The 25,519-nt window shown below is 44.9% G+C and overlaps 1 long non-coding RNA gene across 1 annotated transcript in view; it reads right to left on the reverse strand.

The window, feature by feature from the left end:
• The window catches only part of LOC113936909, a 41,359-nt gene extending 21,021 nt beyond the window's left edge, over positions 1-20,338 (reverse strand). The window contains exon 1 of the long non-coding RNA XR_003524412.1: positions 20,126-20,338. This is a non-coding gene — a long non-coding RNA (uncharacterized LOC113936909). The remainder of the gene's footprint in view (positions 1-20,125) is intronic.
• Positions 20,339-25,519: the final 5,181 nt, after the last annotated feature.

Consider the following 25,519-nt stretch of genomic DNA (forward strand, 5'->3'; position numbering starts at 1 on the left):
GCTGGGGGATGTCCAGGCTATGAAAGACTTTGCCACACCTCTTTGCTCACTTTTGATTAGAAACATCAGTTCTTTACCAACTGAGATGACCCAAAGAAGCAATGGCCCGGTGACCATTTGGAGAGGCTATCCAGCTCTGCAGAAACTATAAACCAGACCCAAACAAAGACAGTACTGGAGTACCTATGGTCCCTGATCTATGTTCCACTTCCCGTGACTTGCTGACTCTGACTCTGGACTCCAAGTCACAGAGACAGTGAAGGAGTGAATGAGGCTGAATGCTCAGGAGACCCTCCAGCCCCCAGGCTGTGAAAGCCACCCCAGCTGGGGACCAATCAAGTATCCCTCCTGTAAAAAAACCGTTCTTTTAGGCGCAAGTCATAAATCTCCTCTTGTTCAAGTGACAGGTTGATTGTTGCCTTTGCTTGCAGGAGACACACACATAGGAAGGTCAGCCTTCACAGTCTGAAAGGGACAGTTGGTCAAATACCAAGATCAGAACCAAGTCTATTAATCATTGGTCAGGAGTGTGGAGAGAAGGCCATGCTGGGGAATGGAGGCCCCGTTTAGGGACTCACACCCAGATTACAACCAAGTGTTGTGCCTGGAAACTGTTGTGTCTCCACCTGGAAGCTTCCAGGCAGGCTGGGCTGACCCCTGCATTTAATGCTCAAAGGCAATCTTCACTGTGTCCCTTAAGAACTGACAATTCAAGAGTAAAAAGGTAAAAAATAGGAAGGTGAGGAAATAGGGACAAAGGGGAAATGGGAAAAGGAAAACTAAGAGCAACCAGGGGTGAGGTTAGTGCAGACAACATAGCTTAGAGTCCTAGGCACTTAGAAGGCATAGACCACAAATCTGACTATGAGCTTCCTGGCAACCATTGTGAAAAGAGAAACAAGATCCATCCCATGACTCATTAGGCCTGTCAGCTAAAAGCAAAATTGCCCCTGCCCCTGCCCTGAGGAAAATGCCCATTCCTATTACTAAAATGAGGAAGAAAGTTATTCTGGAGTTCTCATGGAGAGACCACTGTGGACAAAATGAACACTGTGCTCATTAGGATCCTGACAGTAAATCCAACAACCAGTTTCCTAGAGCTATTTCTTTTTTTATATATATATATTTTATTATTTATTTTGACAGAGAGAGAGAGAGAGAGACAGCGAGAGAGGGAACACAAGCAGGGCGAGTGGGAAAGGGAGAAGCAGACCTCCCACCAAGCAGAGAGCCCAATGCGGGGCTTGATCCCAGGACCCTGGGACCATGACCTGAGCCGAAGGCAGACGCTCAACAACTGAGGCACCCAGGCGCCCCTCCTAGAGCTCTTTTTTATAACTCTTCTTGATGAAGGTCCACAGCAGAAAGCTGAAGCCCCATTTAGTAAAAACAGTATTTCCTGGTCCATTCTCTAAGGTGAAGTGTTACAAAATCCTGTTCAGGTAAGGGTGGCTAAGAGCAGGTAGTTAAGTGATGGAGGTGGTCCTTTATGAGTTTATGCATTTGGGAGATGTATGAATTTTTGCCTGAGTGCTTCCTGCAAGTTGACAGTTGGAACCAGAGGCTTGATAAGACTTGGGTTCAATCCCCTTGGCTACATTCTCAGTGGGCTTGGGAAACACTAGACCTGGATATGTTTGAACTATCAACAACCACACATGGAAATATGGATGCATTTCATCAACATAATGTTGAGCAAAAGAAACCAGACACCTAAAAGTATATACTTTATGATTTCAAGTACATAGAAGTATAAAAGCTGACAAAACTAAGAGACACTGCTGGAAGTCAGGAGAGTGAGTAACCTTAGGAAGTAGTGACCAGAAGGGAGTGTGAGAGCCTCTGGGAGGCGAGAGTGAGTGTTCGGTACATGGATGGGCTTAGTTTGTGAAAATTTGTATGATATTATGGGCACTTTTCTCAATGCATGTTACACTTCAATAAAAAGTTTTTTAAAGTGGTATCAGGTCATTATAGCACAAATTTAAGATCAGGGGTTTCTGGGGGGACAGGGCCTCAGTCTGTGACCAAGGTTAGAGCTCATTCTAGGGCTGAAATCTAGGCTCAGCTTCAATAAGGTTTAGCGTGGACCCAAGGTCAAGACCCATCTGTGGCTGAATCAGGGCTCATCCTAGCAGGACTCCTCACTCCCTGTCTCTCCCTTGACCGCGGCCATTGCAGGGTCTGACCACTGGATGTCTCCACTCCACAAATTGCTAAATGAGGAGACCAGGCTGGACGGGGCTGCCTGGACCCATAAAGACCCTGAGCTGGGTGAGGTTGGCGGCCACAGCACAGAGAATGACCAGGAAACACCAGGAAATGAATCCAAGTCGAGTAGAGCTGGCCAGTCTGGGCCTGGGATCCAGGTCCTGTGGAACAGTGGGCACAGGAGAGGGGACCACAGAGGCAAGGCCAGCTCAGAAGCCCCCAGCTTTGTCCCCTACTTCAGTCAACATGATTTCGTTCACTCATTCATTCATTCATTCATTCATTCACTATTATTGAGCTCCTGCTCGGGACCAGACATTGAGGATTCAAGGACAGCAAATGGGCCACAGTCCCTGTCATCACAGAACTCATAGGATACTCATACCTCCTCTCTCCCTTCCTGGTCTCTCTGAATGCGGCTCCCTGCCCAGAATCCACAGTGCCTTCCAAGCCCAGAAGAACTCCTAGTATTAGCATCTACCTGCCAACCAGCTCCTCAGCTCAAACCATCCCCTTCTTTTCTTGTTTATTGTGTGTCTCTCCCATTAGGATACATGTCCAAAAGGGTAGCCGCCTCATCTGTCTTATAGACCCTGGGTGCTCTCAGGGTCTGGCCTCGAGTAGATGATCAACAAATATTTGCTGAATGGAAATGGTTCCAACAGTTTCCTGTGGAACCAAGCAGAACAGAGCAGGGGGCTTCCTCTGGTCTAGGGCACCAAGCTCCCCAAGCCTGTGATTCTGGAGGAAGTCTCTGGCAGGACTGTGAGTGGGGTGGATATGGGCACCTGAATCAGAGAGCTGGAGGTTTCTGAGCTGAGGGCTGCAGGAGAATAGTGCTGTCAGCCTAGCTCACGGTCCGTAGCACACCTCCACTTCCCTTTTTTCAAAAGTAAACATGGTGGGGGAGGGAAGAGACAGGCTTCCGTACCACCCCTTGATAGGCCCAGGGAGCAGGCTACAGGAACAGGAAACATGAGCTAGCAGAGATTAAGTAGGAGTCAGCTGGGGGTGCCCTGCCCTCCTCCAGCTCCCGGCAGCCTCCAAGCCACTTGAATCCAGCCTCGGCAGATGATAAAGGGCAAATAGACCAGCTGGACTGGGGCCTGCTAGGATCCTGGGGAGGAGACCTGGGGAATGAGGCAAGACGTGACTTTGGGGGAAACAGGTTGGAGGGAAGGGGATGAAGAGCTGGAGTTGTAGGCAGATGCTTCCTGGAAGAGGGAGTAGAGAGTGAGAGCCTTGGATGGCCACATGGATCCAGGCAGCCATCCTGGACCCTCAGATGACCAGTTTGGGCCCATTTCCTTGGGCACCAGAGATGGGGGCACTAGCATGGAGCACTAGGGTCCTCATTCTACTGCCCCACGGCTGTCCAATCACATTTGCATACGGTGCTCCACGGGGGTTAGAGTAAGCCAGCACTGTCCAATAATGAACTTCTGCAATGATGGAAATGTTCTATGGCTAGGCTCCCCAGCATGATAGCCACTAGCCACACAGACCAGTAGCTACTATACTAGCCAGCATAGTTCTAGACTCGGTGTAAAATAAGCAAAGCCAACTTTCCTCCCTCCCCCTGATTTCTTTCTCACATTTGACTCTTTACCTTGTGCCTCAAGCTCTTAGTCAATAGCTATGTTGTAATGGGTTCGAATTTCATAGGCCATGAACAAAAACAAATATAGAAAATATTTTTCTAGAATTGAAGGTAATGGCTATCCCAAGTACCCATTCAGGCTAAGTGCACTCAAGTGAGGGCTTCCTCCCTCTTTTCTCTCAGAGTACATCTCAGTCTCAGGGCAGGGCGGCCCTGGCGGCAGTGTGGGGGGGACATTTGGAGACCGCAAGCCCCTGTCCATGCTGGCATCCAGCCATCAACCCATGTTGCATTCATTCAATCCCTTCTTTAATCCCCAAACTTCCCCTCTGTGTTCTACTAGCCCTACCACTGCCGCAGGGGCCGGAGAGGCAGGTACAGAATCCCTCCTCGAAGATGCACCCCAGCATCTAACCCAACTGTTCCCACCTCCCCATACACTCTGGTACTTCCTATCCCTTGTTAAGGGTGACTGAACACCTCCTATGTACCAGGCACATTCTAAGCACTTCAAAGCGTCTTCCCAGCAATCTCGAAGGTAAATACTGTTATCATTCCCATTTTGCAGGTGAGAAACTGAGGCACAGACAGGTAGTGTGGAAAAGCTCACACAGAAAGTATTCTCAGGCGAGGACTTCAAAACCAATATCCTGGATACACTTGCCCAACAACACTACTTCTGGGAATTGATCCCAAAAATACGCTGGCAAAAGCCTGAGGGTAGCTATGCCCAAGACCATTTGTTATAGCACTCTTTGTAATAGCAAATGTTTAGGAACTACCAACATGCTCATCAACAGGGGAGTAGGCAAATAAATCATGGTGCCTTTACACAAGAAATACATGGTGGCTGTAAAAAGGAATTAGAGTTAACTCTATACACTGTCATAAAGTGAACTTCAGAATACATTGTAATTAAATAAAAGAAGTGTATATGATATGCTAAAATTTATGTAAGAAAGGGGGGGATAGAAATATATTTTTTTAATTAAAGAAAAAAAATTTTTTTTGAATGATTACCAGAGGAGCCTGGGTGGCACAATCATTTAAGCATCCAACTCTTCGTTTGGCCTCAGGTCATGACCTCAAGGTCGTGGGATTGAGCCCCACATTGGGTTCCATGCTTAGCGTGGCGTCTGCCTGAGACTCTCTCTCTCCCTCACCCCCACCCGTCCCCCATTCCCTCTCTCTCTCTCAAAATAAATAAATAAATCTTTTTAAAAAATGATTACCAATGGGAGAGGAAGAGACTGGAGGGGAGGGAGCAGAGGTATAGAAGCAAGCCATACTTATTTGAATATACCTTTTTTTAAAGATTTATTTATTTCAGAGAGCGAGAATGAGAGAGAGTACATGAGAGGGGGGAGGGTCAGAGGGAGAAGCAGGCTCCTAGCCGAGCAGGGAGCCTGATGCGGGACTCGATCCTGGGACTCCAGGATCATGACCTGAGCCGAAGGCAGTCGCTTAACCAACTGAGCCACCCAGGCGCCCTTGAATATACCTTATTTTGAAGACTTGACTGTGGAATGGTCAAAATGTTTTATGTAATTATTAAAGCCAAATAGAATTTCTTTAAAGATTTTATTTATTTATTTGAGAGAGAGAGAGAATGAGAGATAGAGAACACGAGAGAGGGTCAGAGGGAGAAACAGACTCCCCGCCGAGCAGGGAGCCCGACGCCGGACTTGATCCCGGGACTCCAGGATCATGACCTGAGCCGAAGGCCGTCGCCCAACCAACTGAGCCACCCAGGCGCCCACCAAATAGAATTTTAAATAAAGTAATCCCTAAAACTTAAAAGCAAAATGAAACAGATGTATCAAACTATGACTTAAATTCATAGTATAAACACTTAGAGAAGAATTATTTCAAATAATTTGATTGTCTATTCCCATCAGGATACACTCAAAGGCCACAAAGAACAGCTAAAAAAAAAAAGGTTTTTACTCTTAAAATGTTTTGTCATCATGTTGTTAATAAAAATTGCTATTTTATACATTAGAGGATAAAGCGAATAAATCTAATGTTATTGCCATTAGAAACCAAAACTCTTAGCCTACAAGAAAATAAATACAAATATAAAATGGAAGAAATGTAGTAAAAAACTGTAATCTAGATTGAAAAAGGAAACACCAGTGTGAATTCAAGATCTCTTTTAAAAAATGCCTGTAGCCAGACTCCTGGGTGGCTCAGTCAGTTAAGCATCTGCCTTCGGCTCGGCTCCTGATCTCAGGGTCCCAGGATCAAGCTCTTTGTCAGGCTCCCTGCTCAGCGGGGAGTCTGCTTCTCCCTCTCCTCCCCAATTGTGCTCTCTCACTCTCTCTGCTGCTGTCTCTCTCTCTCTCAAATAAATAAAATCTATAAAATTAAGTAAAAAGAAAAAAGGTCTGTAGCCACTTAAAAGGCATAGAAAAAATTACCAATACAGTAGCTATGATCAACCCTAGAGAAAACAGTGTGCAAGATCAAAATATTTTGCCCCAGGTCTGAGGCAAAAAAATGTACAAGGTGAACCTGGAACATCATGTCATTCCAGAAAGTAAGGAAGCTATAGGGTCATGTCAAAAGGGCTCAGAAGCCAATTTGAAAAGGCTCTCACTGGCCAAAGATGAGACAATTTGAGCAACAATATGGTTTAAAATCAAGCAAGTTTAAAATCCACAAACTCAGGGGCCCTGGGCGGCTCAGTTAGTTAAGCGACTGCCTTCAGTTCAGGTCATGATCCTGGAGTCCCAGGATCGAGTCCCGCATCAGGCTCCCTGCTCAGCAGGGAGTCTGCTTCTCCCTCTGACCCTCCCCTCTCTCATGTGCTCTCTCTCTCTCTCTCATTCTCTCTCTCTCAAATAAATAAAATCTTTTTTAAAAATCTGTAAATTCATACTGATATTCAAAAAAAAAAAAGGAAAGGCAGAAGAAAACCTCATTGGATTTCCTTTGAACATGTTAACATGCCAAACTCATCATTTAAAAATTGGTAAAGAGAAAGAATCAAGCATTTTTCCTATGTGTACTGAATCTCATTGTAACCAAACAATTGGTTAGAGAAAATTTCTCTGATCACAATGTTTCTGTTAATAAATGAAAACGAAAGTTTAGGAGTTAGAATTTTGTATTTTGCAACATTTAGCAAAACAATGGACTTGGGCAATGCTCATCAATCACTAGAAATTTCACCGAAAGAAAGACAAATACGTGATGTGTCTCCTGATAGAGGTATACAACGTCACCTGTGAAGTATTTTTGCTAAAAGAGACATTTGACCTGGTCCTGTCCAGAGGCTGGTCATGTGAAATAAAGGGGTTAGGGAGTCTGTTAAGTGATACCACAGGGATGCAATTAGCAAAATCCAGAACGTGGGAAATGCCACAGGACAAATACCTCATTTCTTCAATAAGTAAATTGAAGACAAAGGGAGAATCTCTCCGAGGCCTGTCTATTTCATTCCCACACATTCCATTTTAAAGAGAGAGGGAGGGAAAACCTATAGATTGAAAAGAGACTTAAGCGATATCAAGCAACGTAATGTATGTTGCAATGCTTCATATGTTTTAAACTTAGGCAACAGTTGGGTATATTTCGACACTGACTTGGATGTTTGATAATATTAAGAATTTGTTGTTGATTTTTTAGGTGATAACAGTTTTGTGTTTACATGTTTAAAGTTCTTCTCTTTTAGAGAGGCATAAGGAAATATTTACAGATGAAATGATATGATGTCTGATACTTGCATCCAAATAACCCAAGAAAGGAGAGGGGTAGTTGGGCATATAATAAGTTTATTCCTGGGTTGTTAGCTTTTGAAACTGGGTGATGGGTACCTGGAGGTTCATTATATTCTTTTTCCTACTGTTGTATATACTTAAAATTTTCGATAATAAAAAGTTATTTATTTATTTATTTGAGAGACAGAGAGTACAAGAGGGGGGAGGGGCAGAGGGACAAGCTGCCTCTCTGCTCAGCAGGGAGACTGACACAGGGCTCAATTCCAGGATCCCAAGATCATGACCTGAGCTGAAGGCAGACACTCAACCGACTGAGCCACCTAGACGCCCCTAAAATAAAAAATTTTAAGGAAAAAAAAGTAACATTAATTCATTTTTATTCTTTCTGCATTTCTTCTGTCAAAACTACCTCCAAGGCCAAAGGTACTAGTCTGAACCTGAGAAAGGTAAAGGAATGAGACTTTATACAAAAAAAAAAAGAAAAAAGAAAAAAAGAAAGACATTGGTTAATACTACAAACTATTTTTTAAATTGAGGTGGAGTTCATCCAAGATAAAATGATCCTTTAAAAATATATGGCTCTTTTCAGGCAAGATGGCGGAGGAGTAGGAGACCTAGATTTCGTCTGGTCTAAGGAATTCAGCTGAATAGGGATCAAACCATTCTGAACACCTACGAACTCAACAGGAGATCAAAGAAGAGAGTAGCAACAACTCTCTGAACAGAGAAGCAACCACTTACTGGAAGGTAGGACGTGCAGAGAAGTGAATCCGAGGCGATATTCGGGAGGATACACGGCGGGGGAGGGGGCCTCCGTCGGCCGCTTCTGGCAAGTGCTAGAGCCGCGGAGCACAAAATCGGACCTTTTAGAAGCCGGTTCCGCTGAGGGACGTCGCTCCAGTGGCTAAGCGGGGGGTGGAACCCTCACGGGACAGTGCCGTCTCGGGACCCTCGGGGTCACAGAAAGACCGGGGGTGCCTGAGTGCGGCAGAGCTCCCAGGGATCGGAGCGGGGAAGCCGGCTGCAGAGACGGAGCCGAGGCGCGGGCTCTCAGCTCGGGGTTGCCATAAACTGTGATCCGCGGCCCAGTCGGGCCACTGCTCCTCCAGCAGGGACCCAACAAGCGGCAGATCCGGGGAGACTCCCCTTCCTCCCCCAGGAGGAGAGGCGCGGGAGCGCACCACAGGGATCTGCTGGGTTTGGAGACTCCACACGGTGTCAGGTGCCAGAGATAGAAATGCTCAGTCACAGGCCAGGTGAGCACGGAGTGCGGTCAGAGACCAGGGAGACGGGAGTGACTGAATGCTTTTCTCTGGGGGCGCACTGAGGAGAGGGCCCTGAGTTCTCAGCTCCTCCGGGTGGAGATTGGGAGGCCACCTTTTTCACCCTGGTCCTCCAAAGCTGTACCAGAGCTTGCAGGGAACAAAAGCTCCTGAGAGTAAACCCGAGCAGCTTGCTTAGCCCGGACAGACAAGGGTGCAGCAATTCAGCCTCCGGCAAAGACATTTGGGAAACACGGCAACAGGCCCCTCCCCCAGAAGATCATCAGGAACAGCCCCCAAGCCAAGACCAAGTTTACCGATCAAGGAGAACGGGAGAACTCCAGTGCTAGGGAAATACTGCACATAGAATTCATGGCTTTTTTTACCATGATTCATTAGTTTTTCAAAGTTAATTTTTTTAACTTTTTTTTTAATTTTCTTTTTCCCTTTTTCAACCAACATCTTCTCAATCCCTTTTTGAAAAAAAAATTTTATTTTTCATTTTTAGAGTCATAATTTATCCCTTCATAGTAGTTACCCGTATTTTTGGCACACATATATATATATATATATATATACGTTGTTCTCTCTTTAAAATTTTGAGATACAGTTTCTTCTAACAGATCAAAATATACCCTAAATCACTAGTGTATGGCTTTGTTCTAGTCTCCTGCCTGATCACATTCTCTCCCCTTTTTTTTTAAATCTTCTTCTTTCTTTTTTCAAACAACTTCTTATCTTATCAACTCCTTTTATAAAATATTTTATAATTTTCATCTTTACAGTCATCTGCCATCCCTTCATTGTATCAACCCTTATTTTGTACATATATAAGTCTTTCTTCCTTTAAAATTTTAGGAGGCACTTTTTTCTAACACACCAAAATACGCCCAAAATCTAGTGTGTGGCACTGATGTATGCACTAGCCTGATCATATGTGATCATGTTCTGTTTTTGTTTTTATCTTTTTCTTTTTGTTTTTTTTTTCTCTTTCTCTTTTCTTTCTTTCACTTTCTTTTCCCCTGTTTTCAGGTCTTTTCTGATTTGTATAGAGTATGTTTGCTGGGGACGTTGTTAACCTGTTAGCATTTTGTTCTCTCATTCATCTATTCTCCTCCGGACAAAATGACAAGACGAAGAAAATCACCTCAGCAAAAAGAACAAGAGGTAGTACCGTCAGCCAGGAACCTCCTCAATACGGACATTAGTATGATGTCAGACCTAGAGTTCAGAATCATGACTTTAAAGATACTAGCTGGGCTTGAAAAAAGCGTGGAAGTTATTACAGAAATGCTTTCTGGAGAAATGAAAGAACTAAAATCTAACCAAGTCGAAATCAAAAAGGCTATTAATGAGATGCAATCAAAAATGGGGACACTAGCTGCTAGGATAAATGAGGCAGAAGAGAGAATCAGCGATATAGAAGACCAAATGATGGAAAATAAAGAGGCTGAGAAAAAGAGAGAGAAACAACTACAGGATCACGAGGGCAGAATTCGAGAGATAAGCGATATGATAAGACGAAACAACATTAGAATACTTGGGATCCCAGAAGAAGAAGAAAGAGAGAGAGGGGCAGAAGGTATATTGGAGCACATAATAGCAGAGAACTTCCCTAATGTGAGGAAGGAAACAGGCCTCCTCAAAATCCAGGAGTACAGAGACCCCCTCTCAAAATCAATAAAAATAGGTCAACACCCCAACATCTAATAGTAAAACTTACGAGTCTCAGAGACAAAGAAAAAATCCTGAAAGCAGCTCGGGAGAAGAGATATGTAACCTACAATGGTAGAAACATTAGATTGACCACAGACCTATCCACAGAGACCTGGCAGGCCAGAAAGGACTGGCATGATAGCTTCAGAGCACTAAATGAGAAAAATATGCAGCCAAGAATACTATATCCAGCTAGGCTATCATTGAAAATAGAAGGAGAGATAAAAAGCTTCCAGGACAAACAAAAACTAAAGGAATTTGCAAACACAAAACCAACCCTACAAGAAATATTGAAAGGGGTCCTCTAAGCAAAGAGAGAGCCTAAAAGCAGCATAGATCAGAAAGGAACACAGACAATATACAGTAACAGTCACCTTACAGGCAATACAATGGCACTAAATTCATACCTTTCAATAGTTACCCTGAATGTAAATGGGCTCAATGCCCCAATCAAAAGACACAGGCTATCAGATTGGATTAAAAAACAAGACCCATCAATCTGCTGTCTGCAAGAGACTCATTTTAGACCCAAAGACATCCCCCACATTGAAAGTGAGGGGGTGGAAAACCATTTACCATGCTAATGGACACAAAAGAAAGCTGGGGTGGCAACCCTTATATCAGACAAACTAGATTTTAAAACAAAGACTGTAATAAGAGATGAGGAAGGACACTATATCCTACTTAAAGGGTCTATCCAACAAGAAGATCTAACAATTGTAAATATCTGTGCCCCTAATGTGGGAGCAGCCAATTATATAAGGCAATTAATAACAAAAGCAAAGAAACACATTGACAACAATACAATAATAGTGGGGGACTTTAACACCCCCCTAACTGAAATGGACAGATCATCTAAGCAAAAGATCAACAAGGAAATAAAGACTTTAAATGACACACTGGACCAAATGAACTTCACAGACATACTCGGAACATTCCATCCCAAAGCAACGGAATACACATTCTTCTCTAGTGCCCATGGAACATTCTCCAGAATTGATCACATCCTGGGTCACAAATCAGGTCTCAACTGGTACCAAAAGACTGGGATCATTCCCTCCATATTTTCAGACCACAAGGCTTTGAAACTAGAACTCAATCACAAGAGGAAAGTCGGAAAGAACTCAAATACATGGAGGCTAAAGAGCACCCTACTAAAGAATGAATGGGTCAACCAGGAAATTAAAGAAGAATGAAAAAAATTCATGGAAACCAATGAAAATGAAAACACAACTGTTCAAAATCTTTGGGATACAGCAAAGGCAGTCCTGAGAGGAAAGTATATAGCAATACAAGCCTTTCTCAAGAAACAGGAAAGGTCTCAAATACACAACCTAACTGTACACCTAAAAGAGCTGGAGAAAGAACAGCAAATAAAGCCTAACCCAGCAGGAGAAGAGAAATAATGAAGATCAGAGCAGAAATCAATGAACTAGAAACCAAAAGAACAGTAGAACAGATCAACGAAACTAGGAGCTGGTTCTTTGAAAGAGTTAACAGGATTGATAAACCCCTGGCCAGACTTATCAAAAAGAGAAATGACCCAAATCAACAAAATCATGAATGAAAGAGGAGAGATCACAACCAACACCAAAGAAATACAAACAATTATATGAACATATTATGAGCAACTCTATTCCAGCAAATTAGATAACGTGGAAGAAATGGGTGCATTCCTAGAGATGTATCAACTACCAAAATTGAACCAGGAAGAAATAGAAAACCTGAACAGACCTATAACCACTAAGGAAATTGAAGCAGTCATCAAAAATCTCCCAACAAACAAAAGCCCAGGGCCAGATGGCTTCCCAGGGGAATTCTATCAGACATTTCAAGAAGAATTAATATCTATTCTCCTGAAACTGTTCCAAAACATAGAAATGGAAGGAAAACTTCCAAACTCTTTTTATGAGGCCACCATTACCTTGATCCCAAAACCAGGCAAAGACCCCATCAAAAAGGAGAATTACAGACCAATATCCTTGATGAACATGGATGCAAAAATTCTCACCAAAATACTAGCCAATAGGATCCAACAGTACATTAAAAGGATTATTCACCATGACCAAGTGGGATTTATCCCTGGGCTGCGAGGCTGGTTCAACATCCGCAAATCAATCAACGTGATACAATACATTAACAAAAGAAAGAACAAGAATCATATGACCTCTCAATAAATGCAGAAAAAGCATTTGACAAAGTACAGCATCCTTTCTTGATCAAAACTCTTCAGAGTATAGGGATAGAGGGTACATACCTCAATATCATAAAAGCCATCTATGAAAAACCTACAGCGAATATCATTCTCAATGGGGAAAAGCTGAGAGCTTTTCCCCTAAGGTCAGGAACGCGGCAGGGATGTCCACTCTCACCACTGCTATTCAACATAGTATTAGAAGTCCTAGCCACAGCGATCAGACAACAAAAAGAAATCAAAGGCATCCAAATCGGCAAAGAGGAAGTCAAACTCTCACTCTTTGCAGATGATATGATACTTTATGTGGAAAACCCAAAAGACTCCACCCCAAAACTGCTAGAACTCATACAGGAATTCAGTCAAGTAGCAGGATATAAAATCAATACACAGAAATCAGTGGCATTCCTATACACCAACAATAAGACAGAAAGAGGGACAAATCAAGGAGTCGATCCCATTTACAGTTGCACCCAAAACCATAAGATACCTAGGAATAAATTTAACCAAAGAGGCAAAGGATCTGTACTCAGAAAACTATAAAATACTCATGAAAGAAATTGAAGAAGACACAAAGAAATGGAAAAACGTTCCATGCTCATGGATTGGAAGAACAAACATTGTGAAGATGTCAATGCTACCTAGAGCAATCTACACATTCAATGCAATCCCCATCAAAATACCATCCACTTTTTTCAAAGAAATGGAACAAACAATCCTAAAATTTGTATGGAACCAGAAGAGACCCCGAATAGCCAGAGGAATACTGAAAAAGAAAAGCAAAGCTGGCAGCATCACAATTCCAGACTTCCAGCTCTATTACAAAGCTGTCATCATCAAGACATTATGGTACTGGCACAAAAACAGACACATAGATCAATGGAACAGAATCGAGAGCCCAGAAATGGACCCTCAACTCTATGGTCAACTCATCTTTGACAAAGCAGGAAAGAATGTCCAATGGCAAAAAGACAGTCTCTTCAACAAATGGTGTTGGGAAAATTGGACAGCCACATGCAGAAGAATGAAACTGGACCATTTCCTTACACCACACACGAAAATAGACTCCAAATGGTGGAAAGACCTAAACGTGAGACAGGAGTCCATCTAAATCCTAAAGGAGAACACAGGTAGCAACCTCTTCGACCTCAGCCACAGCAACTTCTTCCTAGAAACATCGCCAAAGGCAAGGGAAGCCAGGGCAAAAATGAACTATCGGGATTTCATCAAGATAAAAAGCTTTTGCACAGCAAAAGAAACAGTCCACAAAACCAAAAGACAACCGACAGAATGGGAGAAAATATTTGCAAAGGACATATCAGATAAAGGGCTAGTATCCAAAATCTATAAAGAACTTATCAAACCCAACACCCAAAGAACAAATAATCCAATCAAGAAATGGGCAGAAGACATGAACAGACATTTTTCCAAAGAAGACATTTAATTCCCAACAGACACATGACACATGAAAAAGTGCTCCACATCACTTGGCATCAGGGAAATCCAAATCAAAACCTCAATGAGATACTACCTCACACCAGTCAGAATGGCTAAAATTAACAAGTCAGGAAACAACAGATGTTGGCCGGGATGCGGAGAAAGGGGAACCCTCCTACACTGTTGGTGGGAATGCAAGCTGGTGCAGCCACTCTGGAAAACAGTATGGAGGTTCCTCAAACAGTTGAAAATAGAGCTACCATACGATCCAGCAATTGCGCTACTGGGTATTTACCCCAAAGATACAAATGTAGGGATCCGAAAGGGTACGTGCACCCCAATGTTTATAGCAGCAATGTCTACAATAGCCAAACTGTGGAAAGAGCCAAGATGTCCATCGACAGATGAATGGATAAAGAAGAAGTGGTATATATACACAATGGAATATTACGCAGGCATCAAAAGAAATGAGATCTTGCCATTTGCAATGATGTGGATGGAACTGGAGGGTGTTATGCTGAGTGAAATAAGTCAATCAGAGAAAGACATGTATCACATGACCTCACTTATATGAGGAATTCTTAATCTCAGGAAATAAACTGAGGGTTGCTGGAGTGGTGGGGGGTGGGAGGGATGGGGTGGCTGGGTGATAGACATTGGGGAGCGTATGTGCTATGGTGAGTTCTGTGAATTGTGCAAGACTGTTGAATCACAGATCTGTACTTCTGAAACAAATAATGCAACATATGTTAAGAAAAAAGAAAAAGAAGATAGCAGGAGGGGAAGAATGAAGGGGAGTAAATCGGAGGGGGAGACGAACCATGAGAGACGATGGACTCTGAAAAACAAACTGAGGGTTCTAGAGGGGAGGGGGGTGGGGGGATGGGTTAGTCTGGTGATGGGTATTAAAGAGGGCACATTCTGCGTGGAGCACTGGGTGTTATGCACAAACAATGAATCATGGAACACTACATCAAAAAAATATATATATATGGCTCAGGGGCACCTGGGTGGCTCATTGGTTAAGCATCTGACTCTTGATTTCAGCTCAGGTCACCATCTCAGGGTGGTGAGATCAAACCCTGCATCCAGCTCCCGAACTCAGCAGGAAGTCTGCTTGAGATTCTCTCTTTTCCTCTGCCCCGCCTGCCACTGGCACACTCTCTAGATAAATAAATAAAATCTTAAATATATATATGTACATAAATACAGTTCAGCAGCATTCAGTATATTCACAATGTTGTACAACCACCATCTCCGTCAATTTCCAAAACATTTTCATCCCCCCAAAAAGACACCCCATACTCATTTAGGCAGTCCCTCATTTCCTCCTTTCCCCCAGCCACTGACAACAGCCTGTCTGCTTTTTGTCTCCATGGATTTCCCTATTCTGGATATTTCATAGAAATGGAATCATATATGATCTTTTTATTTGGAACTGTGTCCAGCCACACAGTTTGCTGAGCACTATTACGGACCAGGCACTAGCCAAGTACTAGAAATAAGTGGGTGGTGAAGACAGACGAGATCTCTGCCTTCACAGGGCTTATGAGACAGCCATTCCTCAAATAAATACAGTTAACTATCTCACTAAATATGTGCAAATGCTGCAGAGTGGAAGATCAGAATCTACGCGGCTGGTACAATGAGGGGGACTGCTCTACTTTGGGGGTTGAAGGAAAGCTTCTCAGAAGTGGCAGTTAAACTGAGTTCTAAGGAATAACTGGGAATAAGCCAGGGGGAAGGAGGGACAAACCTTCTAGGCCAGATTGGACGAGCAAGCATTGGGAAGTCTAAACAGAGGAGTCATGAAACTCGATGTGTTTGTTTTTGTGGGGTTTTTGATTGACTCAAGTCCGTGGCGTAATTCAGGTTCACTCTTTGCATTGTATAGCTCATTGAGTTTTGACAAATGCATAACGACACGAGTTCAGCATTACAGTATCATACAGAACAGTTTAACTGCCCTAAGAGTATACCCTGTGCTCGATCTATTCATCCCTCTCCTGCCCCTTCCAACTGATCTCTTCGCTGTCTCCATAGTCTCGCCTTTTCCAGAATAGTCTGGCCTTTTCCAGAATGTCATATGATTAGAATCAGATAGTATGTAACCTCTCCAGACTGGTTTCTTTCTCTTAGTAATATGTACTTAAGGTTTTCCCATGTTTTTTCATGGTTTGGTATCTTATTCTTTTGTGGGGGGGTTATATGTTATATACATAACAAAAAGTTTGCCATTTTAACCGTTTCTAAGTGTACAATTCAGGAGAATTAAATATATTCACATTGTTGTACAACTATTACCAGCATCTATTTCTCTTTTTTTAAGATTTTATTTATTTATTTGAGAGAGAGTGTGTGTGTGAGTGAGAGAGAGAGAGCAGGGGCAGAGGGGAGGGGCAGAGGCAGAGGGAGAAGCAGACTCCCCACTGGGCTGGGCTCGATCCCAGGACCCTGAGATCATGACCTGAGCCAAAAGCAGACGCTTAACTGACTGAGCCACCCAGGTGCCCCCACCACCATCTATTTCCAGAACTTAACTCACTCTTCTTTTTTTTAAGTAGGTTCCAATGTGGAGTTCAAACTCATGGCCTAAGTCATGACATCAGGAGCTGAGCTGAGATCAAGAGTCAGACACTTAACCGACAGAGCCACCCAAGCACGCCATAACTCACTCCTTTTTATTGCTAAGTAATATTTCATCGTATGGCTGTGCCACGGTTTGTTTATCCATTCACTTATTGAGAGATGATTTGTTTTTATTTTTTTTTAAGATTTTATTTATTTTATGCCAGAGAGAGAGAGAAAGGGCACACGAGCGGGGGAGCGGCAGGCAGAGGAAAAAGCAGGCTCCCCACTGAGCAAGGAGCCCGATGCGGGACTCGATCCCAGGACCCTGGGATCACAACCCCAAGCTGAAGGCAGATGCTTAACCAACTGAGCCACCCAGGCGCCCTGAGAGGTGATTTGTTTTTATTTTTTATTTTTTTTAAGGATTTTATTTATTGACTTGACAGAGAGATAGAGAGCACAAGTAGGCAGAGCGGCAGGCAGAGGGAGAGGGAGAAGCAGGCTCTCCGCCGAGCAGGGAGCCCGATGTGGGGCTCGATCCCAGGACCCCGGGATCATGACCCGAGCCGAAGGCAGACGCTTAACCGACTGAACCACCCCCTCCCCAATTATTTGTTTTTAAATAAGACCACTGGCTGCCATGTGGAGGACTAAGAATGGGGGGGGGAGCAGGGAAGCTGGGGAAATGCTTAATGTTGTCATCCACGCAAGAGATGGTGGTGGCTTCAACCGGCATAATCTCCGTGGAAATGGAGAGAAGTGGACAGATCTGAGAGAGCGAGAAGGGTAGAACTGGCAAGACTTGAGGACGGATTGGACGAGGGGGTTTAGGAAGAGGGAGGAGTTAGGGATGAGGTCCAGCCTTCCAGCTTGGGTGACTGGGTAGGAAGGGGGTGGCATCCCTCGCAGAGATAGGGAAATGAAAAAAGGATAGGATCGGGAGAAGACCACAAGCTCAGCTTTGGAGCTGATGTTTTGAGTTCCAAGTGTCTGCTAGATGTCCAGGTAGAAATGGGAAGTGCCCCATTGGACAGACAGGTCTAGAGCTCAGACCTCTTTCCTCTCCCTTACCAAATAATCCAGCTCACTGGCCTTAATTCTATTCCTGAAGAGGCCATGTTTCCTCCAGCCTCAGGACCATGGCGTTGCTGTTCCCTCTGCCTGGAACACTTCCCCTGAGATGCTCTCTACCTAGCTCCTTCTTAACATCCCCATCTCATGTCCATTGTCACCTAATCAGAGAATCCTGCCTCAGAGCCAAGCTAAAGTCAGAGTAAAGAGTGAGCTAGGGATCCACATCAGCCAGGTTTTGCTGCAACAGTGCTCCATAAAAAACAACTTCCAGAAACTCAGTGCTTTCTGAGAAACATTCACTTCTCACCCAGGGGTCTGCGGGTCAGCTGGGGTTCATCGGGGCTTTCCCGGCTGGGCTGGCTGGGCTCCAGGCTCCTTCACGTGTCTTCTCACTCTGGGTCCAGGCTGGAGAAGACCCCATGGCCTGGAACTCATGTTTCTCATGGCCAACAACAGTTGCTCAAGATAGGTGAATGGAAGTACTCAGTGTCTTGGAGCTGGCCTCTTCCATACATACGCCTTTAGCCAAAATAAGTCAAGTGGCTAAGTCCAATATCAACAGAGTGCGGAAGTATATTCTTTCCACACTGAGGAGAGCTGGAGGAAGTAAATATTTGCTGAACAATAACACAATCTATGCAGGACCCAACTCTTTTTCCCCCTAGATGGCCATGTTTACTGAGTAATCCCCTCACACTCTTAGAAAATAAGAGTGTGTATACATGAATGAACGAGTGAATGAATGAATGAAGAAATGTACCTTTCAAGGCAGGAAGATTCTCCTTACTCAGTGAGGAACCCGAGGCTCAGAGAAGGGAAGTGATTTGCCCAAGGTCACAGAAACCACCTGTGGTAAGCCCAGCCTGGCTGGCTCCTTAGGCTCAGTTCCCCATACAGAGGGAGTGTGCTATTCTCAGGGTGGGGTGGGGGGACAGTCCTAATACCCATTCTGCCCTTTCGCTGAGTCTTGCTTGACAGGCACATAGTCAGGGAGCAAATACACCAGAGGGTCTTGCTGATTCAATCTCAGTTCTCTCTCTGAAGCCAAGGAGGACCTTGATTCATCATTTCCGGGTCCCAAAGCCCTGAATGTTAAATGCGTGCTGAGAGAATGAGTCATCAGCACAATATGATGGCTTTAATTGCTGATTAAGTGTTCCGTGAAATTCTGTGTCCTGCCCCAGCTGTGCCCGCCCCTAAAGTAGAGACAGTCATCGCCATTCTGTGGGGGCCCTGCAGTGTCTGACACAGGGTGGGCCCCACAGTGGAGCTCAAAAACTAGGTATAGGCAAAGGAAAAGTCCGGAAGGACATGGGTCAGATAAATAGTAGGCACCTCTTTTGAAGCGGGATTCCTTAGGACTTTCAACTTTTCTGCCTTATATCTTTATGTAATGTTTGAACAGGTCACAGTGAAAATAAGTTTCTTCTGCAATCAAGAGAGAAAAGAAAAAGAGTCTGGAAATATTTTAAGTTCACACTAGCGTGCAAAAAGTCATCACTTGCTGGTTGGTTGGGAAACTCCTAAAAACTATCTTCCTTCAGATCCTAATCCCACACGTTGTCAGAAGCCTGTTTTCAGAAACACTGAGTTAATTACCAATCACTCCTCCTGTCAGCGCACCACTGGGTGCCTACCACATGTGGAGGGCTGAGTGAGCCCCCAGGGTGAGTGGTGACAGGCTGGGGAATAGGTGACAGCCGGAGTCAGGAGCTCTGCAGCCATGCCTACCATAAATGCCAATGAGCTCGCCCAGGAGCCAGGCACAGTGCTAAGTGTTCCTCATGGATTAGCACATTTAATCCACGCAACAAGTCAATGTGGTAGGAGCTATTATTAACCTGTTTTACAGCTGTGGAAAGTAAAGTGCAAAGAGGCAAAGGAACTCACCCAAGGTCATATAACAAGCAGATGGTGGAACTGACATTTGATTCCAGAGCCTGTGCTATGAACCACTACCCCACATGGCCTCTCACTAGGAACCTGCCCAAATTCCACAGGCAGGAAATGGCAGAGTCAGAATCCAAACCAATCAAGGTTCAGTCAGCCCCCTAAAGATATCCTCTCTTTTTTTATTTTTTAAAGTTCACTTATTTATTTATTTATGTAATCTCTACAGCCAATGTGGGGTTAGAACTCATGACCCTGAGATCAAGAAACCATCCTCCCCCAACTGAGCCAGCCAGGTGCCCCAAAAGATACACTCTTAATTGCTAGGATGGCCTTTCTTCCTTCCACCTTTCCCCATTTCTGGATCCAACGCCAACACACTGGGTGACTTGGGTCACCTCCCTGAGCCTCAGTTTCCACGGCTGGAAACGGGAAGAACATTGCTTACCCCAGCGAGCTGGAGAGGCTTGTGTGAGCGGACAGTTCCTCCTGTGGAATGTGGTAGGCACTCAGTTAAGATAAATCTGTGTTCTTCCTGCTTTCCAGGAGTTCAGTGAAGTTGGCCAAGCAGACACGGGAACAAGCCCATCCCATGAGCTCCATGACCAACGGGTGCATTAGGTGCTCTGGGGCCAGAGGCTGGACACTGGATGAAAAGTCAAGGGTTACTGTGTGTCCAGAAAACTCAGCTGAGGAAAAACTGGAATAAACAAGCCCCAGAAGGAGGGGGGTTTAGTTCGTCATCCTTCCTGTTTTCCCAGCCTGGCCCAGTCCCAAAGCCTCTTCTTAATCTTGTCAGGATTTTGGCCCTTTGCCCCAGGAAGGAGCCGCCAAGAGGCCCACAGCGAGCCAAGTCTTCAAGGAAGTGATATCTTCTGTGGGTCAAGAGAAGGAAAGAGGCTGGGCGCCTGGGTGGCTCAGATGGTTAAGCGTCTGCCCTCGGCTGAGGTCATGATCCCAGGGTCCTGGGATCGAGTCCCGCATCGGGCTCCCTGCTCCTTGGGAGACTGCCTCTCCCTCTGCCCCTCTCTCTCTCTCTGTCTGTCTTTCATGAATAAATAAATAAAATCTTAAAAAAAAAAAAGAAGGAAAGAGGCTTTCTGGGAGCAAGAAGGCAGGGACAGAACCAGGGGAGGGTCCAGCTGACAGGCCTCTCCTTGAACCCGTGAAGCGACTGAGGCTTAGCATAGAGCAAGGTTGATTGGTTTGGGGGGCAGGGTGGGGGCCGGGAGCCAGCTCAGAGTCTTCATTTCACACTACTTACTGCTCACTCCCTTCCAACTGTAGGGCCACCCAGGGAGGGCGAGTCACCTTCACCTCCCTGCCCCCAGCTTTTTCCAGCAACATCTCTCCATTGCTGCATGGGAAACTTCAAAAACACAGGTGCAGGCCTATGGGGACTGGAGGACAAAATGGGAGCTGCAAAGATCTTGGTGGGCTTGATTCTACAGGAAATGGGGATGATAGACGCTCTGAAACAATCAGCACTCTCTGAGCACTTCCTGTGAGTCAGGAATGTGCAGTGCCAGGCACATTCAACACACTACATCCTCTCTGGGAAGTGGGTCACATCCCCACTTTGCAGATGAGGAACCTGAGTCTCACAGAGGAGATGTTTCCTGTCAACCCTCCTTCACCATGGAACTCTCTTTGGAGCTCAGACCTGGATATCCACTTTGCCTTGGGCATCCCCATCTGTATACCCCACATGCTTCCCAAAATCAACTGGAACAATCCTAAACTCACCATCCTCCCTTCCCACAGACTTCTGTGTTCCCATCCAGGCCTCACTACTCAGAAACTAGGATATCAACCTTGACTACACCCTCTCCCCTGGTCCTATCAGACGGCAACCTGGACCAGTGGTCCCAACTCTGACCCTATCTCCCAGACACTGGGTTTCCGTAATTCCAGACCTTTCTCATCTTCCTCCTAGATAACTCCAATAGCTTCAGAATCAGCCATTCTGCCTCCAGGCTGTCCCTACACCCATTTATGTCCCACCCTAACATCAGGGGGATCTTTCTAAAAAGCAAATCTGCCCAGTCTCACCCAACCAAAAACCCTTCAGTGGCTTCTCAATGTCCTCAAGAGAAACCCCTTACTACAGCTTCCCAGGCCCCCCAAATCTTGGGTCACTCCCTACCCTCTGCTCCCATGCCTTAGATGTCCTGGAATACCCACAGTTCTTCTTTCACCTCAAGGTCTTGGCACATGCTATTTTTGCTGCCTTCCCCGGGCTAACTCCTTCTCATCTTTCAGGTCTCGGCTTAGTCACCACTTCCTGACCAACCCCCCTAAGTTTCATGAGCTGCCCCTTCAATGAATTCCCACAGTTCCCCTGTACTTCCTCCATGACGCTACCAGCCCCTCCCTCACATGTGCCCCTGTGTGGGCCCAGTAAGTCTTCATGAACCACAGAGAAGGCTGGGGCAGCACTCCCCAGCGGAAATATAATGCATGCTGCGTGGATAACAATACATTGTCCAATAGTCACATTTTCAAAAGGAAAAAGAAACAGATGAAATTAATTTTAATAATACATTTCAACCTGATATTTCAAAAACAGTCTTACTCCCCCATATAATCAATATAAAGTTACTGATATTTTATTAATTCTTTTTGTACTAGGACTTTGAAATCTGGTGTATATTTTACACTCCCAGCACATCTCAGTTTGGACTAGCCACATTTCAAGTACTCGATATCCCCATGTGCTGGTGGCTGCAAGTTTGGACAGTGCAGGGTTTTTTTTTTTTAAGATTTTATTTATTTATTTGACAGAGACAGAGACAGCGAGAGCAGGAACACAAGCAGCGGGAGTGGGAGAGGGAGAAGCAGGCTTCCCGCCGAGGAGGGAGCCCGATGTGGGACTCGATCCCAGGACTCTGGGATCATGACCTGAGCCGAAGGCAGATGCTTAACGACTGAGCCACCCAGGACAGTGCAGTTTTGGAGGATGTTTAAAGCTACCTGGCCTGTGTCCTTTTCTGGAGGACACTAATCCTCAGAAATATTCATAGGCATTCTATAGAAAAAGGATTCTAAGTCAAATAAGTCTTGAAGACACTGACAAAGTGAAACAGGGTTTCTATGCTTCAGGATCTCCCAGAGTCTTATCTGAACTAAAGTAAGATGTGATACTAGAAACAAACCAGAGAGCATGTAGCATTTACCCAACTCATTTGAGCTCAGAGCTCTATTTTCGTAAAGTATTTCTGGGGATTAGCATCCACTAGAATGTTCTTTGGTAAATGCTAATTTAGCCACATCCCTGACTCAGTAAATTCCAGGATCCCCACAGAAAGAACTTGGGGTGTTGGGAGCCCACCTCCTGCGCCTCCGAGCCTGGCACAGAGAAAGCACCCAAAACCTGATTACTGAATTGACTAATTCTGGGAGGCTACAGAAAGCGGGGCTAGAATCCATGAGCAAAAATTGCAGCATATTTGAGCTCAAACAAGAAAGTTTTCCAGGTGTGGTGTGTGTGTGTGTGTTTAAACAGTTTGAAACTAACTTGTCTGATCTGCCCGAAAAATGCAATAGATAGTCTTATGAGTTCATGATTTCTCCACCACTAGGAGCGATCCCAGCTGGAGTTCTGGAGGACAGAGTGTTTTCTAGAGTCTCTAATTGCCCTCCTTCAGATCTAAACAGAAAAAAAAGAAAAAGAGCATCAGTGGGCATGAGAACTTGAACTGTAGAGGAAATGATCAGATGTACCATAAGACATGTGCTGAACCCTTTGTTAAGAAAACATTTTGAGGGGCACCTGGGTGTCTCAGTCGGTTAAGCGTCCGCCTTCAGCTCAGATCATGATCTCAGGGTCCTGGGATGGAGCCCCACGTTGGGTTCCCTGCTCGGTAGGAAGTCTGCTTCTCCCTTTCCCTCTTCCCCTCCCCCTGCTCATGCTCTCTCTCTCAAGTAAATAAATAAAAAATCTTAAAAAAAAATACTTTGAGATTCTGGAGCCCCAGTAGAGGGTCAGTTTACAGCTAAAGCCCCTTAGAGGCTACAGGCCCTTGGTTCAATTCAGAAGATTCTTTTTTTTTTAAGTAAGATTTTATTTATGTACTTATTTAGGGGGAGGGGCAGAGGGAGAGTGAGAATGCCAAGCAAACTCCCCACCGAGGGTGGAGTCCAATGCAGGGCTCCATCTCACGACCCTGAGATCATGACCTAAGCTGGAATCAACAGTTGGATGTTTAACCAACTGAGCCACCAGGTGCCCCTCAATTCAGAAGAGTCTTGATCCATTTTGTATACAGTCAACATCTGTTCAATCACTAACTGAATCCATCAGTCCTCAATCAATCAAAATGTGTGCCTGGAGGGTAGACAAGAGGATGGTCCATTTCTTTTAAAAGTACTTTTGTGTGGGGCACATGGGTGGCTCAGTCGGTTAAGCATCCGACTCTTGATTCCGGCTCAGGTCATGATCTCAGGGTAGTGAGATAGAGCCCCATGTCTGGCTCAGTGCAGAGTCTGCTTGAGATTCTCTCCTCCTCCCTCTGCGCACCCACCCCCAACTTGTGCATGCTCTCACTCTCAAATAAATAAATAAAATCTAAAAAAAAAGTACAATTGTTTCTGTGGACAAAACCAGGCAAGACCAATGTGCACTGTAGAAGTCATCAGGATAGTGGTTACCTTGGGGTAACGGCAAGAAGGAAGCACTAGGGGCGTGTGGGGTGCTGGCAGATTCGGTTTCTTGATTAGGTGCAGGTTACACAGAGGTTTGGTTGGTGAAAATTCAATGAGCTGCATAGTTTTGATAGGTGAACTTTTCTGTATGTATATTGCCCTTTGATAAACAGTTTTAGAAATTGCTTTTGTGATGATATACTACTTTATCACACTAAGAACAAAAGTGTGACTATGATTAACACAACTAAAATTATCCGGCTGGTCTGAGATTTGAGCTGAGAAGGAAGATGTTAATCAACAGCCAGGTGTTTCTCGGGTAGGGTCTGAGTGGCATTTTTGCTGGCTCAGCTGGCAGCTGGATGCTAGCCATGCTGGAGAGAGACCCTTAACCATCCATAGGCAGGCAGCAGATGGATTCAGACCAATCATCTTAGAGCCTCCAGGTGTCCATCAGTAGGATACCTGGAAGTACCTGGAAGCTAGGGCCGTTAACAAGTTCTGTGTCCCCATGCCAAGCACAGGCCTGGTACAAAGTAGGTGATCAATTCCATGTCCTCTCCCTTCCTCTTACCTGGATTTCAGGTGTGGCAGTCCCAGAAGTGCTAAGGCCTTCTGCCATTGAGAGCCAGCAAGGAGCACAGAGGCTGGCACAGCTGGGCTGAGAGTGGGAGGGGGAAATGAAACCTTTTTCATGGCTCACATGTGCTCAAGCAACTGCAAAGAAGCCACCTGTGGTCAGTTGAAGCTGTGGATGGGGGAGAGAGAGAGGGAGCTTCAGAGGCCTGGGGGAGGTGATAAAAAAAGGTATATTTCAGGTGGTAAAGTTGGGGAGGTAAAAAAATAAAAATAAAGCCACACAGCAGTTAACAATAACACACAACACACCGTGGGGTGGGGGGTGGAGGCAGGCTTCACATGGTAGAGATGGGGAAGGTCAAAGCAAATCGCAGTTTATAGCAAATAGGCAACACACCATGGGGCAGAGGAAAGAAACCATGGACTTAGAGCTCTGTGGGGTTGGCAAACCACGTGACCAAGCAGTTCTCTCATCTGTAAAGATGGGACAATAATAGTTCCTTCCTCTTGGGGTTGTTGAGAGGGTGAAATTAGGTGATGCATGAAAAATGTTCAAATCTTGTAGCTGCTGTTAATAACAATAACAGCATTGGTAATAATATGGTAGGGAGAAGTTTCT

The sequence above is a fragment of the Zalophus californianus genome, chromosome 8, assembly GCF_009762305.2.
Source record: "Zalophus californianus isolate mZalCal1 chromosome 8, mZalCal1.pri.v2, whole genome shotgun sequence".
NCBI lineage: Eukaryota > Metazoa > Chordata > Mammalia > Carnivora > Otariidae > Zalophus > Zalophus californianus.